The following is a 12279-nucleotide window of genomic DNA, read 5'->3' on the forward strand; positions in this document are numbered from 1 at the left end:
TAGAACCTGTGCCCTGTACCCAGAATTATCTTTGCTCCCTTAGCTAACTAGTTCTGTTTATGTTAACAAAGGGTGACTTCTGCTACTTTTTAACCTACATGAATGTCTAGCAGCTTATTTTACGTGACCTATCCTGGGTAGACCTGAAAAATGTGTGTTCACCTCATGTAGGCCTCTAACTACAAACGATTCCAGCCAGGTCTACCTGCTCATGGGTATTCAGGAGCAGACGAGTGGCTCAGACAACTCTATCAGTGGAAAACCCACACCAGCATGGGTGACACTCATAATAGCTACATACTGTAGCTTTCAGCCCAACTAGCAGGCAACTCCACCCAAGAAGCCCCCTTCATCATGGCTGCCTCCTACTTCTGAGGCAATTGTTCCCATCTTATTGCTCTTTGGAACAGGACCTGAGCATCATAACCTTTGAGAATCCTAAGCCTTATAGGTTTCTTAAGCTTCCTGAATCTTCTGAGCTTCCTTCTTCCCTCCAGAAGTGAATGCTTCAATTCCAATGGATTCCCAACACTACCCATGAATAAGTAAATGTTCAGAGGTCCTGTAACAACATTCATTCAGTCAATGTAACTAAACCCAGAGCAAAGAACGTCCCTGCTGAGTGCTGTCCTTTGGATACCAAATGTCTCACAAGGTCCCGTGCTAAGGGAGGGTTTGCTGTAGAGAATAGCTGTTGTTTCCCCAGCAGCACATCCTAAGACCTAAGGTGTGCAGTGTTATACAGCCAGGATCCCTGCCCAACACCCCTGCCTCAAAGAAGAAGTTACAAGAAACCCAGAGAGGAAAATAGCTAAACTTGCAACAACCTTGCCCGCCGCTTACAAAGTTGTGATTTACTTGAACAGAGGAAACTACATCTCCCAGCTCCACCCCTTTCCAGAAATTACTTTAGCATTAGCTCAAAATTTCAAACCACTAGCAAAGGGGGCCCAGAGTGATGCTTCCGAAAACTGACTTGAGTAAATAAAACTGTGTAGTGAAGATGCACCAGAAACACAAGGGAGTGTGGTGTAAGCTGGGCTCAGTTCTACCCCTCAGGCTGCTTCCCCCTCCCTTCTCTACAGAGTGGACCTGCCTTTGCAGGCAGAAATCCACAAGTTCTGCCACTCTAAGCAGCTCTGTCAAGCTCCCAGAAGAGTTAAGAAGGACTTCCTACATCATCAGCCGTGTCTCCTGTATGCTGAATTGAATGAGATATGAAGCTTTTGGTAAGTGGAGAGAAGAGAGGCTCACCTGGCAGAGAACAATACTCACAGCTCTGCACATAAATACCCATACTGAATTCTCAGATGGTGATAAACAGAAGGGGAGTAAGGAGACCCACACTGAGCAGTCCTAGGGCTGAGCGGATTTACCTTGTGTCTAGCACGAAGACAGAAATAGTACCATACATTCAGTGCCACTGTCCCAGGAGAAGCTACAGCAGTGGCTCCAGGCCGTGGACATCCCACTAAGAGTTGGCTGCTCATCCTACCAAGAATAGTCCTTGCTTAAGGACAGGGTCCTGACTACAAATGGGCCCTGGAATATACAACCACTCAACCCAGAGAACTGAGAGCTATGACAGGAACTAAAGGGTTTATCTCAGGGCAAGCATCTCCCCTTCTGTGTGGCCATTTCATCCCCACTGGGCTTGGGCCAAGTTGTGATCAGTAACGGATTCAGTGTGAGTGCCCTAAAGTGGCTACAACACATGCCTATATATCACAACAGATGCTCATTCTCTCAGCATTCTGAAAGGTGAGTGTCTAGAGCCAAAGTGTCAGTAGAGCTGTGCATGCACACGCATGCACACACACACACAGAGAGAGAGAGAGAGAGAGAGAGAGAGAGAGAGAGAGAGAGAGAGAGAGAGAGAGCACTCCCTGCCCATCCCCTTCTATCTGCAGGATGCCAACTTCCTTTGGCTTGTGGACACATCTTCCATCCCTGCCTCTTTTGTCACATAGTGACCTTCTCTGCTTCCCATTCTTCTCATGGGCTCAGAAGTCAACAGCAATGGAGCAGGAGCCAACTCCAGTCCATATGGGATCCGCTTCACTCGGCTACAATGGGTAAGTCCCTGCCTTCCAATCAATGACACACACAGACATTTGCATGTAAAGATGTCAACTTATCATTCTGAAAGGAGATAACAGGATCTTTACCAACTCTATTCCCAGTGCAAAGACAGAACTGTAACCTTGGCTCTCAAGATTGCTTCTAGTTAGTAGAACTGCTATTAATTGCGCTACTCAGTTCCATTACTGTTGTATCAAAGTACCTGACAGAAGAAAAAAGAGGCTGCCACTGTACATTGAGCTCCCATGATATAGAGAAGCAGGCTGGAGTCAGAGACAGGCAGGACATGAACCTCGCAGTCTGCCTCTGTGGCTCGATGGCTGTCAGCTTGTCCCCATTTTCAAGATGTTCCACAATTTCTTTACAAAATGGTGCAATCAACTGAGGTCTAACTGTTTAACCATGTGTTCCCTTTAAACGAGAATTTCTAGGAAGATGCTGTGTGTGAAAGCTGACTGGCTGGTTTTAACTGCAGTGGTGAGGAGATATTGGAATGTTGCTGATCCAGAGGCTACTTACCTGATAGTTTTAGCCCCCAGAATTCTTTCCTACCTCGTTGTCAAAACTAATCTATGTCATAGATTTAAAAAAAATTTTGGAATCTATTAACTTAGTAAACCCCTAGATACCACCAATCCAAAAGCTAAGAATGTCATCAGATAGCATTATGGGGCCATAGAAAAGATCCCCAACAAAGAGTGGAAATTCGGAGCATAGAGATGAGAATGTTAAAAGGAAACATGTGACAGCTTTTAAAACCTTCAGGACAACCCAGAGACTATTAGGGAAAGCTGAAAACTGTGTCTTCACTCACTCAAGACAAGAATCAACAGAAACCCAAGCTTGTGTCAGTGTATTTCCTGTGAAACTGCATAACCTTGTTTCTTATTTAAGAGGCATAAGCCCTTATCCCTCTGATGCTGTTCCTACTACTCCAAATGAAGTGGGGAACAGCTCCCTACAGCTGTGGGTTTGTGTGAAGACCAGTAACAGATTGTCTGTCATCCCTGTCCCACCACAATGTCATATTGGCACTTCCAATTGACCAGGTGACAGCAATGGCTGGCTATCACTTCTAAAGATTAGCAGGAATGTGCAAGGTCACAGAGCAGAATGCAGTGATTTTCATCCTGAAATTGGGAAACATAACGTTCCCATTTCCTATTTCGTTAGATGAGAAAGCTTTGTGCATACCCGGCCCTATTAGAGATGTGTCTCTCTTTGGACAATAAAAAAAATTGCACAAAGACCAGTATTATCTTGAAAAACACCTACATGAGACTGATCTCCAAGACAAGTGGTGTGTGGTGTGTGTATGTGTGTGTGTGTGGGGGGGGTGTGTACACTCGTGACTTATGTATGTGCATGCATGTAGAGGTCAGAGGAATATTTTGGTTGTCATTCATCTTTTAAATAGTTTTACTTAGTCAGGGGAGACACATACATGCTACAACACATATGTAAAGACCAAGGGACATCTTGAAGGATTCAGTCCCATCTTCTACCTGGTGAGTCTTGGGGATTGAACTCAGATCCTCAGGCTTGGTGGTAAGTGCCCTTTCATGCTGAGCTATTTTGCCAGTTCCTGTCTTGGTTTTTGAGGTAGGTTTTTCTCACTGGGATCTGGGAAATGATGTCTGTGATGGTTTGGGTACCTGCGTGCCTGTGTGCCTGCGTGTGTCTGTGCGCATGTGTGTTCAGTCCAGGGAGTTGCAGCTTTAGAAGGTATGGCCTTGTTGGAGTGGATGTGGCCTTGTTGGAGTGAGTGTGTTACTGTGGGTGTGGGCTTTAAGACCCTCATCCTAGCTACCTGAAAGCCAGTATTTTCCTAGTAGCCTTCAGATGAAGATGAAGAACTCTCAGCTCCTCCTGTACTATGCCTTCCTGGATGCTGCCATATTCCCAACTTGATGGTAATGGACTGAACCTCTGAACCTGTACGCCAACCGCAATTAAATGTTGTCTTTATAAGAGTTACCTTGGCTATGGTGTCCGTTCACAGCAGTATAATCCTAAGTAAAATCTTGACTATGAAATGGCCAGTGAAATTCAGAGGTCCCCAGGTCTCTGTCTCCCTGATTCTGGGGTCAGAGTGCATGCGACAACTTTAGACTTGTAAGTTGGCCCTGGGGATCCAAGCTCAGGTCTCCATGCACGTAGAACAAGCAGTTTACCTACTGACCCATATCCTTTATCTAACAAATGGGTTTAAAAGGAGATAGAGGTAGATCACAGGTGCCTGAAATCAGGAAAGCTGAGCTCTGGTGCACACAAGGGCACCTGTTGCAGGGTGAGGGTCATGGTACAGGGGACATTAGGGCCAAAGAGACATAACAGGGACATGCTAGGGACTTACATTGACTGTGCTGCCTCCACACAGAAGCCCGATGATGGTAGTGCAAGCTGGAGAAGAGCCATCTCCATCCTTAGAGGTTGCTGTGATCTAAATGTCTCCCCTACCCCACCCCTAGGAAGATGACACCAAAGATGACATCATTGGGAAGCAGCACTTTGGAGGGTGGGACTTCAGTCATAAAATAGACTCCTCCTCTGTGTTATTGGTGAATATATGTTTAAAAAGAACCACCAGAGAGCTTACTGGACCTTCTCAGCCCAGGAAAATATAGGAAGAACACACCATCTACAAGCCATGTAGCAGGCTTCAGTAAATTTGCCAAGGCTCTGATCTTGGACTTGAACTCTCATTATCAGCCATCCAGTCTCTGAGACCGTAGTGACAGGAAGCTGGCTGGTTCCTAGGTGAGGCAGGGATCAGCCATGAGAGTAGTGAACATACAATGTGCTTCTTGATTTCTAGTGAGAACAGAATGCAGATGAAGGCTTCAAGGCTAAGCAATATGAGTGGCACAGCTTGGTTAATCTCTGGCCCAAAATATAAAGCAAACACAAAAAATAAATTGTATGAGAGAGTAGGCAGACATGATCACTAATCTTGGTTGCTCTCTTGAGTGGCTCTGAATTCAGTTAAAAAGCACGCATCTGGGAACTCTTGTGAGGGATTTTATTGATGAGGTAATTTGAGTCAGGAAGATTTACCCTAAGTCTGGGTGGGACCTTCTGATGACAACCCAGATTAAGAATGTGAATGAAGGCTTTGATATTTGTCTGCCTGCGTTCACTCTCACTGGCAAGGTCACCTCACCTGTGGCTGTTGCATTCCTTTGCTAATATTCGAACCACCTTCTCTGATATCTCATTGTTGACTGAAGACCAAGGACTCCAGGGACCTGATGTGCCTTTAGTACCAGGTTAAGATAGCTGAGCCATCAAGCATCATAGACTGAGCAGCCAATTGGGTTCTCAGTACCCTTGCAAGATGCAGCCACTGTTAGATTATCCAGACAGTGTCCTGTAAGCCAAATTACCATTTAATGTGTTTGGTCGTTTGAATAGGAGTGGGCCACCATAGACTCATGTGTTTGAATGCTCGACACATGAGGAGTGATACTATTAGGAGGTATGGCCTTGTTGGTGTAGGTGTGACCTTGTTGGAGTAGGTAGGGCCCTGTTGGAGTGGGTGTGGACTTGTTGGAGTAGGTGTGGTATTGTTGGAGAAAGTGTGCCACTGTGGTGGCTTGGCTTTGAGATTTGTATAACTCAAACTATTCTCAGTGGTACAGGCAATACCTTTCTGCTGCCTGTGGATGAAGAACTTTTGGCTCCTCCAGCACCAAGTCTGCCTGGATGCTCCCATGATTCCTGCCATGATGATAATGCACTGAACCTCTGAAAATGTAAGCCAGCTGCAATGGAATCTTGTCCTTTATAAGAATTACCTTGGCTGCTGCGTCTGCAGCCATCAGCATGCTCAGGCTACAGAAGAGGCTTGCCTCTAGTGTCCTCCACTATGGTAAAAAGAAGGTCCAGTTGGACCACAACGAGACCAATAAAATCGCCAATCCCAACTCCCGTCAGCTGATCAGGAAACTGACTGAAGATGGCCTGATCATCTGGAAGCCTGTAACTGTCCATTCTCAGGCTCTCTGCCAGAAAAACACACTGAAGGGCAGGCATATGTTCATAGGGAAGAGAAAGGGTACTGCAAACACTTGGGTGCCTGAGAGGGTGACCTGGATGAGAAGGATGAGGATCCTGCACCGGATTCTCAGAAGATACTGGGAATCTTATAAGATTGACCGCCATATGTATCACAGCCTGTACCTGAAGGTCAAAAGGAATGTATTCAAAAACCAATGGATTCTTATTGCACAGGTCCACAAACCAAAGTCAGAAGAGGTCCGGAAGAAGCTACTTGCTGATCAGGCTGAGGCTTGCAGGTCTAAGACCAAGGAAGCACAAAAATGCATGGGAGGATTTCCTCCAGGCCAGGAAGGAAGAGATCATCATTACTCTCTCCAAGGAAGAAGAGACTAAGGAATGAAGCTTCCTTCACGTCTGTGTATAATGACTTCACTGTGGCCTCACATGATCAATCATTAAAATAAATCAAGCCTTAAAATGATAAAGAGTTACCTTGGCTATGATGTCTGTTCACAGCAATGGAAATCTAAGTAAGACAATGTGTGTTCATTCTGCCATTTCTTTTTCTCTGGAAACCCTAATACAATAGCGCTCTAGAGAGAGGAACAAGTACCCACCAGACAACATAAATTCCAGTTTACTTCTCTGGTGAATATGAAGTTGTTGTGGTTTTAAAAAAATACAAATATGTAGATTTTTTGTTTGTTTGTTTTGGGGTGTTGTTGTTGCTGTGGCTGTTGTTGCTTTTGTTGCTGTTGTTGTTGTTGTTGTTGAAGAACAAACACATTAAACCTCTTCATCCCTGACTGGCTTGCAAACCCCTGAGCCCACATCAGCTAAAGTGATTAAGGCATTAGGAATGTTGTAAAAAACATAAAATTATTCCTGTCAACTTCAGATGAGAGACAACATTGGCCATGTGGGCAAGCCTAGAGCCTCAATCATTTAACACAGAGAAATCAGGACACACTGTCAGAAGCCTATCTGGCCAACAGAGACGAGGGCCTGCGTGTTGTGTTGTTATTTTATTTTATGAATTTTTGCAGCCACCTGCGTGTTGTGTTGTTATTTTATTTTATGAATTTTTGCAGCCACCCTGCTCATTAATCGTGCTTATAATGTTAACTTTGGCACTTTTTTCTTGGCTCATCAAATATTTAGTTTATGAACTGTCAGCTCACACTCCCCCAATCTCCACTGTAATGACTTTCAAATTAAGTTCATCTGGACGACGGGGGTTTTTAGAACTCTATGATGACAGAAAACAAGGGGAAAAGAACATCTTTCACTGTATTTGGAGAAACACATAGTCATTCACCTGCCGCCTTCCCCCAGTGCTGACTATTTCCAAGCTCAGTGCTGAGACCTCTGTGCCATCAGAGCCGTGAGATGAGCACTTCCAAAACAGGAGGGATTATACTGACATGACCATACGGTGCTCCCTCACCTACAGCCACCGGGTTCCAAATTCCTTGTGTCCCTCCTCCCCTTAAAAGAGAGCTGTTGGAAACCACGCTCAGCATCACCCATGCCCATAATCCAAAGCTCATACTTTTTAAAAATCAGATGTGTTTTTATCATCGAATGTGTGAATGTTCTAGCTACACGGAACTGTGTGCACCACGTGCCTGTCTGATGTCTGAAGAGGCCAAGAGAGGCCTAAGATCTCCTGAAACTGGCTAACAGTTCAACTGTGAGCCATCATATGGATGCTGGGAATAGAACCTGGGTCCTCTGCAAGAGTAACAAGTGTTCTTCCTAGCTGAGCCATCTCTCTAAGCCCCAGAATCTGTGCCGTGTCCCTGGAGATGTTTGCTACTCTACAAAACCATATGGGAGACTTGGTGCATATCCTTGAGAATAGACTTCACCCTATCAATGAAGAGGATGCCATGGCTGGTGGTATTGTAGACACTAGGAGTCTCTGAGGGAAAGTGCCTTCTATACGGGAGCCCTTTGAGAACCAAGACTGGAGAAGCACCCTGGACTTGATAGAGATTGGGTTGGCCCATTGCAGAAGATAAACTGTGATGGTGCCAAGGACACTTCAGCAATTCCATGAACTATCCAGTTGGGGTCTTAGTTAGGGTTCCACTGTTGAGAAGAGACACCATTACCCAGGAAAACATGTAATCGAGGCTGGCTTACAGATTAGAGGGTCGGTCCATTATCATCAAGGCACATGACAGTGTGCAGACAGACATGGTGCTGGAGAAGGAGCTGAGAGTTCTACATCTTCATCTAAAAGAATCCAGGAGCAGACTGTCTCCCACATGGCTGGGAGAAGGATTTCAAGAACTCACCCCCACAGGGACACACCTCCTCCAAGAAGGTAAACCTCCTAATAGTGCCATTTCCTGGGCAGTGCATATTCAAACCACCACAGGGTCTCTTCACATATATGAAAATTGTACCATTGTTTTAAATTCTTGCTTAAAGACTCATGATGTTTGCCTGAAGAACATTCGTTGGGTCTGGGTGGCTGCAAAAGCCCAAGAACATGAAGTCCTATATCTCCCTGAAGTATGAAATTGGCATGTGTGCACAGCCCCTCCCATCCTCTGCAATATCATAATGTTAAGTCTGTGCAGCTACAGTGTGCAGCCTCGTTTGTGCCAGCATGTGTGAATTCTTGAGCTGCACACTCTACAGAATCAGGCTTGAGCCTTCTGCACTTTTGTTTATGACTCGGAACTCTGGTCTAGACGGATGGGCAAGTAGTTCCGGGAAGGGAGATTGCTGGCTGCAGCAAACCGCATGAACGTATGTGATTTATTAACAGAGCTGAAGGAATCTGGCTCGTTTCTTCCTGTACCACATGAGAGACGAAGTCACTCTGAGCAGCCAATTGCAAAAAAAAAAAAAAAAAAAAAATCACAGAGAAAAGGCACAAAGTATGCTTGTTTTACCTAGACTGGATCATGAGCCCCGCTCAGATTTAAATATCCATATATACAGAAGAATGATTGTTTTCTGGTGCAGAGATGCCCATCCTTTTTAAACACAGGGAAGGATCAGGCAGATCTGTGTGTTTGGTGTGAGAGCACCTCTCTTCCTGTGGAGTACCCCTCATGACCACTAAGGTGGCTACATGATCCCAAGTTCACCACCATTCTGCTCAGTCCCATAACAGTTGAAGAAGAACACATGATTTGGGGAGATGAGATAGGCAGATTTTAGACCATCTAATTTGCACGGCAGAGAGCAGCGTTGAAAGGACTGGAGAAGATGGTGGCTGACCCCAGGCCTTTTCTCACAGAAACAGTTGACAAACCCCCCCACAATGTCCCATTTATGGGTGTTTCCTTCAAAAACAGAGAGTTTAAAATAGCACCCTCGCCTTCCCCTCCTTCCCCCAAGTGATGGGGGGCGGGCCCACGGGCCAACAGGCTTCTTATAGAAATAGCCTCTCTGCTTCCCTTAGAGCAGCACTCCAAGAAAATAACTAGCATGTGCTCATTATTCAAATGTGGCTTAATTAATGCAGAATTCCCCCCAATCTTTCCAAGACACCCGTGGTAATGAGCTCCCAACGTTCTTCCCCTCCAGTTTGTTATGTCAAGCTGAAGAGCTGCATGTGACAGAAGCTGGGAAGCTGAGGACCCGACAGCAGTTTGACTGAACAGTCTCACAGCTTGCTGAAGTATCTTGGCCCCACAGCCTGTGTTCAACCATCCTTTCAGGGGTAAAGGTGGTGTGGTTGGTGACGTGCTCCTCAGAGAGCCTCTAAGATTTTAAAATAGGCTCAACTCAAGAGACTTTGAGGCTGTCTCTAATTTACAAACCTAAGCCAGCCCCGGCCCTAATACCAGCAAAACATTTCATAAATAGTACAGCAAAAGACACTGGGTCACGCTGACCTTTACTCATAGCCTCACGTCCATACTCAATCGACGAGAACACACCTCCAGAGTCCTGGAGGAAGCAGCATTGTACCTGTGGTTCGAAAATCACAGGATAGAGGAACTGGAGAAGGAAGGGTGATGCTAAAATGGAGAGAAGCTAGCTTCAAGGGTCTTGCCTTTGTCTCCTGATGGCTCAGCATCAGAAACATCAACGCAACCGACCCAGCCAAGGCTGCATGCAGAGATAGTGCACGTTTTCCTAAAGATATCTCAGTGGAGGCTGAGAAACACATGGGCCTGAAAAGACAGCCCATCAATTAAGGGCATGTCCCAAACTCACACGGAACCCAAATTCTGTTTTTAGGATCCACTTAAGCAGCTCACAGCTACCTGTAAAGCAGCTCCGGGAACCTGAGGTCCTCTTCTGGCCTCCAAGGGAATCTGCAAACAGTACGCATGTGCGCGCATGCGTGTGTACACACACACACACATACACACACACACACACACACACACACACACACACACACACACAATCGAAACTGTCCTTACTGAGGGTCAGGAAGTATATGGCCTCTGGTTTCACGCTGATACTAATCCACTCTCAACCCGAGACCCAAAAGATGTAACTCATAAAAACATCTTGGAACTTTATTTACAAAAACAAAATCACCTAAGAGAAACAAGTGATGGGCTAGAGAGATGGGTCTGTCCTAAAAAGCAATGGCTGATCTTGCAGAGAACCCGAGATCCATTTCCAGCACTCACTTGGCAGCCCACAGCCACCCATAATTCCAGTTCTAATGGATCAGACACCCTCTTCTGATCTCTATGGGTACCGTATGCATATAGCACATGCACATAGGTGTAGTTACATATAAATTAACAAAATAAATCTAAAAAAAGTTTTAAATAAAAACAAGTATATTCAATCACTATATTTTACCAAATTTTTAAACTTCACTTTCTCCTTCAACCTTGCTGTAATTATATATTTTGTACAATGGTGCCTGAAAAGCAAAAGGATTGTGTATAAAGCTCTCTCTAAATGCCCATGTTTGAATCAGAAACAGTGACAGTAAACTTCTTTGTGTAATAAACTCACTGATTTCCCCCTGTGCTGTAGTAGGGGATCCAGCTTTAACTGAATGGAGATCCCTGAGAGGGAAAGGAACTGCTCAGGCTCTGACTGCAGTATCCAGTGTCCCCACCACTGCTGACAAAGGACAGAGTCCTCCCCACGGGTCCCAACAGACTGCAGATACTGATGCAAAAATGGAGCCTCTTGATTTCCCTCTCTGTGAGGTAAAGGTAACCATTCACCTGGAATTCATCCAGAACCTTCGAGAGTCAGAAACATCCTGCAGAGCAAAGCAGCCTCTCTGGCCCTCTCCAAGGTCCTGAGAACATCCACGAAGTCCAGTTCACTGAGAGGATGAGAGCACCCTGCCATTGCCACAGCCTCCCTGGGAACAGAGAGGGTGGGCAGAGGAGGCAAACACTGTGTCTTTTTCCCATTCCTCATGGTTCCTATTCCTTACATATTAAACATGTAACTTGCAGATTCATCAGACAATACAACAGGGGCTGGGAGATGGCTCTTTACCTTAGGGATTCAAGGATCAGAATTTAAATACTCAGCCCTGGGCACTCTGTCTGGAGCCACAGTCATTCCAATGTGGGCTGTGCCAACAGGAAGACATTCGGCTGCACTCTACTTGGCAATCCTGGAGCCCCCACTCCCTTTCAGTCTTACATTCACTCACTAATCAATAATCATGGGGGTCACTGCAGAGTCCACTGGCTTGAAGAAGAGCATGAGAACATCGAGTGTGTGCCAATTCAGCCTAATCACACGATGTTTCCGTGATGTCAGAACCACGGTCTCCAGGATACCACCTGGACCCATTCTCTCTCTGATTTAACACCTTTATTGGAAAGGACATAACAGGAGTATACTGGAGAAAGTCCAGGGTAGACCAAGTCCTGCCAAGTTCCCTGTAGGGAAGTGGTCCCACAGCCACATACCCTTCACCCCTCCATCCACTTAAGCCTGTGATTCATGAATGATATTAATAGAAACCAACCAGGTATAGCCATGACTATGGTGGTATGTCCAGCAACAGATGTCTCCTACAGTGGTTGTATTAGAATAACCATAACCCAAGAATGCAGCCCACTCATCAGTGCCAGATCACCTTCACTAACAAGGCTGGTGGTGGCGCTGGAAAAGCCAGCTGGAAACTAGGCTGTGCCTAAGCTGGTCCTGACTGTAATTGATTTGTTTCTTCCAGAGAGGTAACTGAGGATTGTGACTAGTTTCAGATGTGGTTCTCTCAGCTCTGATATT

General features: G+C 45.5%; 1 pseudogene; it reads left to right on the forward strand.

The window, feature by feature from the left end:
* The first annotated feature begins 5907 nt into the window (after window positions 1-5907).
* On the forward strand, window positions 5908-6484 carry LOC147997961 (large ribosomal subunit protein eL19 pseudogene; annotated as a pseudogene).
* The last annotated feature ends 5795 nt before the right edge of the window (window positions 6485-12279 follow it).

This window comes from Rattus norvegicus, chromosome Y (genome assembly GCF_021556685.1).
Source record: "Rattus norvegicus strain SHRSP/BbbUtx chromosome Y, alternate assembly SHRSP_T2T, whole genome shotgun sequence".
Taxonomy (NCBI): Eukaryota; Metazoa; Chordata; class Mammalia; order Rodentia; family Muridae; genus Rattus; species Rattus norvegicus.